General features: G+C 31.8%; 1 non-coding gene and 1 pseudogene across 1 annotated transcript; both read left to right on the top strand.

The window, feature by feature from the left end:
- Nucleotides 1–1,020: 1,020 nt before the first annotated feature.
- On the top strand, nucleotides 1,021–1,093 carry TRNAL-UAG. Its single transcript has one exon. It is a non-coding gene; the product is annotated as a tRNA-Leu (tRNA).
- Nucleotides 1,094–1,102: 9 nt separating this feature from the next.
- Nucleotides 1,103–1,218, top strand: LOC112471589 (annotated as a pseudogene).
- The last annotated feature ends 5,396 nt before the right edge of the window (nucleotides 1,219–6,614 follow it).

The following is a 6,614-nucleotide window of genomic DNA, read 5'->3' as shown; positions in this document are numbered from 1 at the left end:
CAAATTAAGTTATATGAAGGTACACATCAGAAAAAAAAAGAAAAAAAAAAACAGGTAAAAGAGATGCTAGTGTTGTCTCTTGAGATTAGGACTGTTGAATGGGAGGAGGTGCAGAAGGAAATTTCTGTCTCTCTTTTAAAAAGTGTTAGTTCTATGTGAGTTTTATTTAGATTATGTACATGTATCACTTTGTTACATTAGTTTATATAAAGATTAGAAGTGAATACATGATCATACAATCTGAGGAAGTAGAAGCAATCCTGGTTTCTCAGGAAGACAGAATTAGAAATGATTTGCTTGTGTAAATGAACGTCTGCCATTATAACATTTCAGCAATGAAGGATACTTAGCTCAAATTAAGGTTATGCTACTTCCCTTAAATGCTGAGAGTATAAAATGAAATGTTATGGTTACAACAGTACTTCCTAAATAATATAAAATGAATATTGTATTTCACCACACCTGTATCTAACTAGCTGAATCTTAAAGGGCTAACCTCTGAGTTAACTCAGTACACTAACTGTTAGTAAATATGTCTGGAGACATTTTCCTAATCAATAAATGATGGGATTTGTTTTAATAAACTAGAAACAGATCTGTGCCCCCATCTTGTCTTATCTGAGTGCTAATTTTCAATCCTTAAACATCTTGTACCATGACCCTTTCTGGCACCTAAAAAAAACAATCCTGCCTTTTCCCATTGATGAGCTAACCATTGAATTGCTTCACTAGAGGTAAGTTGATAAACTTGGCTTTATATTTTTCCTTATACTTTTTATTCTTTGTCATCAGAAGTGCGATAGAAGCAATAGAGTATAAGCTAGTATGTAACATAGGTCACATTCTTAATTCTACCCTTCCATTTTTTTCTTTTTTTTTTAGATTTTATACAGTGTGTCAGATGTTCGATTTTTTTTTTTTTTTATAAGTAGTGAACTATATCTTTAAGGTCCTGACTTATGCTTTGGTCAGTTCTTATTTAATTTGTATGTAGATTCAACTATAGGTAGATCCAGACATGATTCCATAGTGTAGTGGTTAGTATGTCTGCTTTAGAAGCAGAAGGTCCTGGGTTCATGCCCCAGTGGAGTCATGGTCCATGGTCTAGGGCCATGCCACCCTGAACAAACCTGATATCTGATCTCGGAAGCTAAGCAAAGTCAGGCCTGGTTAGTACTTGGATGGGAGACCACCTAGGAATTTCAGGTGCTGTAGGCATAAAAAAAAAAAAAAAAAAGTAGTAGACCAATGTTTTTGACTAATTGTTGAGGTTTGAGTAGAATATAACATTGTTTATGATCTCAAGGTCTGAAGCGAAACTGATTAGGTTTGATTTCCACATTCTGGATAAGTGAACCCATTATTTAACCTGCTTATATTTAAGTTAACTGATATAGCTATTGTAATAAGTAAATTGGTATAAATTACACACTTATATTTATTCCAGGCACATGGTAAGGATTTAACAAAAGTGTTAGCTATTGTTATTATCCTCTTTTATTAATGTACCGTAATATATTCACCAATGTTATCACTATTAGATAAGATCAACCTCTCTTCCTGAACTGTTAAGTTCAAGAGCAATGAGAAATACAAATAGAGTACAGTATAAGAAACATTATTTAATAGGTAATAAATATTTGAAAAAGAAAATAATATAGATTAACCTCAGGAGATTTACAATCATTCAGAGAGAATAATCACAAAAAGATGATAGAAATGTAATATTCCTTCCAAAGACTGAGGTCCTAAAGTGCAATCTCAAATAAGATTTTGTGCACAAATTTCGTTGCCAGCTAGTTTCTGTTACTAGGTGATTGATCGTAGTGTTAGGTGGTGATATATTTAGATTAAACTGATTTCTTGGAGCGGGGAAAATTAACTTCCAAAAGATATACCACATTATGCTCACTAGCCTTATACAAGGAAATATAACTTTGTGTTTATTATAACTTTAATAGAAAGCAAAAATTCACTTTTAATTTTTATAAACTCCCTAATGTAAAACAAGGCAAGGAACCAAAATAAATGTAAATAAAGTCGTATATGTACTAAACATATTATTTTTAGTATGTCTGTTTTTTTAGATTGTTATAACTTTAAAATCTCTATCCTAGCTTCTATCTTAGTAAAAAAGTAATAAAAATCCCATTGTTAAAATGTTTTAACATCTTTCCTACTGTCCGGGATAACTCTGTCCTAAGAAAGGCATTTTAAGTGCACTTAGTCCTATGCTTTCTTGTTTTCATAAATTGTCCTTCTATACTTAAAAGTAAACAGTCCTTTCTAGAATTAACTCTGCTTTGTATCAACCACTTTTCTGAACTAATCTCATTTGTGTCTTCCTTTTCTAGTGGTGGCATATAATGAGTATACGTCTGCCCCAGCTGATTCTAATTTAAAAACTCTAGGTAGTCTTTGGGAAATGACTTGGAAATGTTACTCTTTTATTTAAATGGAGGAAGAATGTCCTACTATATAATCATTATTTGTTAAACAAAGTTTCCCTATCCTACTTTATGCAGATAAGACAAACACATAATTTCACAGTTGGATAATGAGAGGGAAGAAAGCATTACAATCTTAAACTCTGTGAAAGAAGATAGGTTTTACAATTCATAAAAAAAAAAGCAAAACAAAAACAAAAACAAAAATTCACACATATCCTATTTAAACATTAAGATTTTTTTCTTCTGGTTAAATTTTTGAGTAGTTTAATCTATACCAATACCTTTAAATAACACAAAATATCAAATGTTAAAGCAATGTGCTTCAATAGTATGTCTTTTTAAAAGAATATTAATATATTCAAGTGTCACAAACAAAATCCAGTTAGATTTTATTTAATTAAAGAGGTAAGTGACTCTAAATATTTATCTCTAAAATGACTATTTGAGCTATAGAACCAGTATATACTTTATAAGAAATAATAATAAGTTATTCATTTAGTTAAATATAGCATATATTACTAATTTCAGGGTTTAAATTTCAAACCAAAATTTAAATGTTAATTTTTTTCCTCTTACCTTTAATTTCTAAGCTTCCTGCCTGCTCTGAGCTTCTTCTCCTATATACATGTTGTTGGGACCCACCTACAGGCTACATAGATGTTTCTATCCATTTATAAATATTTCTGTTTATCCTTCATAGCTAGAAGAAATATTTAACATATGGATGCTTTTCTGGTAGTATTGTAGGAAGAGATTTGGTAGAATTTCCTCTATGTATGTAGGTATCATCTCAGACAAATATTTTTTTGTTTTTTTCTTTACATTACAATGTGTTCTTTTTGTAGCAATTTTATAGCTGTTTTTCTAAAAAGCTTGAATTTTCATTTTTAATAAAAATAAGTGACTTTTTAAATTAAGTTTATTGGGGTAACACTGGTTAATGCACTATAATTTTTAGATATACGTTATAATTTGACATCTATATATTCTATTATGTGTTTACTACCCAAAGTCCAGTTTTCTTCAGCTACCATATATTTGACCCCCTTTAACCATCTACCAACTCCCTCTTTCCTCACTCCCTACCCTCTGGTAACCACTAATCTCTAGTCCGTGTCCATGAGTCTCTATTTGTTTGTCCTGTTCATTTGTGGCTTTTAGGTTTATATCCTACGTATAAGTGATGTGATTTTCTACTTTTTCTGTCTGGCTTATTTCGCTTAGCATAATTATCTCGAGGTCCATCTATGTTGTCATAAATGGCAGTATTTCATCTCTTCTTATGGTTGAGTAATATTTCATTGTATATATGTACCAACACTTCTTTAGCCAATCATCTATTGTAGGACACTTGGTTTGCTTCCATGTCTTGGCCACAGTTAATAATGCTGCTATGAACATCGGCATGCAAATATCTTTTCAGATATGGGTTTTCAAGTCATTGGGGTAAATACCCAGTAGAGAGATTGCTGGATCATAAGGTAGATCAATTCTTAGTTTTTTGAGGAACCTCCATACTATTTTCCATAGTAGCTGTACCAATTTACAGTCCCACCAGCAATGTATGAGGGTTCCTTGTTCTCTGCATCCTCTCCGGCATTTGTTATTACTTGTTCTGTTGATTATAGCTGTTCTACCAGGTATGAGATGCTATCTCATTGTAGTTTTGATTTGCATTTCTCTAATAGCTAGCGATGTTGAACATCTTTTCGTATATTTGTTCGCCATTTCTATGTCCTCTAGGGAGAAGTGTCTGTTTAGGTCTTCTGCTCATTTTTTGATTGGATCATTTGTTTTCTTGTTGTTATTGAGTTGTATGAGTTCTTTGTATATTTTAGATATTAGGCCCTTATTGGAGGTGTTGCTTGCAAATACATTTTCCCATTTGGATGGTTCTCTCTTTACTTTATTGACAATTTCTTTGCTGAGCAAAAGCTTTTTATTTTGATGTAGTCCCATTCATTATTTTTAGCTTCTACTTCTGTTGCCTTTGAGGACAAATTCATAAAATCCTCTTTAAGTCCAAGTTCCTTGAGTTTAGTTCCTATGTTTTCTTCTATGCGTTTTATTGTTTCAGTTCTTATATTCAGGTCCTTAATCCATTTTGAGTTAATTTCAGTATATGGTAATAGAAAACAGTTTCAGTCTTTCGCAGGTGGCTTTCCAGTTTTCTCAGCACCATTTATTGAAGAGACTTTCTTTTCTCCACTGTATATTTTTGGCTTATTTTGTCGAAAATTATTTGCCCATGTAAATATGGGTTTACCTCTGGACTCTCGATTCGTTTACAGTGGTCTGTGGGTCTGTTTTTCTGTCAAACCATGCTGTTTTGATTACTGTCGCTTTGTAGTATAATTTGAAGTTTGGCAGTGTGATGCCTCCAGCCTCGTTCTTTTTTCTCAGGATGGCTTTGGCAATTTGGGGTCTTTTGTGCTTCCATACAAATCTGATGATTTTTTATTCTATTTCTTTAAAATATGCTGATGAGATTTTCATGGGGAATGCATTAAATCTATATAATCTTTTAAGTAATATGGTCATTTTAACTATGTTGATTCTTCCAATCCAAAAACATGGAATCTCTTTCCATTTCTTTGTACCTTTTTTGATTCCTTTTAAGATGGTCTTATAGTTTCCATTATATAGGTCCTTCACAGGTTTCCTTAGATTTATTCCTAGGTATTTTATTCTTTTTGTTGCAATTGCAAAAGGAATTATTTTTTCCACTTCTTTTTCTGATACTTCATTATTAGAATATACGAACCCTATGGATTTTTTAACGTTGATTTTGTATCCAGAGATTTTACTGTGTTTGTATATTGTTTCTAATAGTGTTCTTGTGGAATCTTTAGGGTTTTCTATATAGAGAATCATGTCATCCACAAATAGTGACAGTTTGACTTCTTCATTTCCTATTTGGAAGCCTTTTATAGCTTTCTCTTGTCTGATTGCACTTGCTAGGACCTCCAACATTGTGTTGAATAACAGTGGTGATAGTAGAAAGCCTTGCTTTATTCCTGATCAAAGAGAGAAGGTTTTTAGTTTTTCACCATTAAGTATAGTTGGCTGAGGGTTTGTCATAGATGGCCTTTATTATGTTAAGGTACTTTGCTTCTATACCAATTTTGTTAAGTGTTTTGATCATCAGTGGATGCTGTATCTTGTCAAAGCCCTTTCTGCATTTATTGATATAATCACATGATTCTTATTTTTTAATTTGTTTACATGGTGTATTGCATTAATTGATTTGCATATGTTGAACCATTCCTGTGTCCCTGGGATGAAGCTCACTTGATTGTGGTGTATAATCTTTTTAATATGATGCTGTATTCTGTTTGCTAGTATCTTATTTAGGATTTTTGCATCTGTGTTCATGAGAGATATTGGTCTGTAGTTTTCTTTTTTTCTGTTATCTCTATTAGGTTTTGGTATCAGGGAGATATTAGCCTCATAAAATGAGTTGAGAAGTATTTCCACCTCTTCTATTTTTTGGAGGATTTTGAGGAGAATAGGTATTAAATCTTTGAATGTTTGGTAGAATTCACTGGTGAAGCAATCTGGTCCTGGACTTTTTCTTTTTGGTAGAATTTTGAATAATTGTTTCCATTTCCATACCACTGATTGGTCTATTTCAATTTTTCAGTTCTTTTTGATTCAGTCTAGGAAAGTTGTATTTTTCTGAGTACTAGTCCATTTCTTCTATGTTATTAAATTTGGTATTATATACTTTTTCATAGTACTCTTGTATGATTCTTTGTATTTATGTAATGTTAGTCATAATTTCCCCTTCCATTCCTGATTTTGTTTATTTGTGTCCTTTCTCTTTTTTCTTTAGTGAGTCTAGCCAGAGGTTTGTCAATTTTATTAACCTTCTCAAAGAATCAGCTCTTTGTTATATTTATTTTTTCTATTGATTTTTTGTTGTCAATTTCATTTATTTCTGCTCTAATTTTAATTATTTCTTTCCTTCTGCTGACTTTAGGCTTCATTCATTCTTTCTTTTCTTGTTTTTCAGATGAAGCGTTAGGTTGTTTATTTGGGCTCATTCTTGTTTTTAGAGATAAATCTGTAATGATATGAACTTTCCTATTATGACCACTTTTGCGATGTCCCACAAGTTTTGATATATCGTACTATCATTATCATTCATTTCTATGTATCTCT

Source organism: Pteropus alecto, unplaced genomic scaffold, assembly GCF_000325575.1.
Source record: "Pteropus alecto unplaced genomic scaffold, ASM32557v1 scaffold57, whole genome shotgun sequence".
NCBI lineage: Eukaryota > Metazoa > Chordata > Mammalia > Chiroptera > Pteropodidae > Pteropus > Pteropus alecto.
This window is presented reverse-complemented; position numbering and strand designations above follow the sequence as displayed.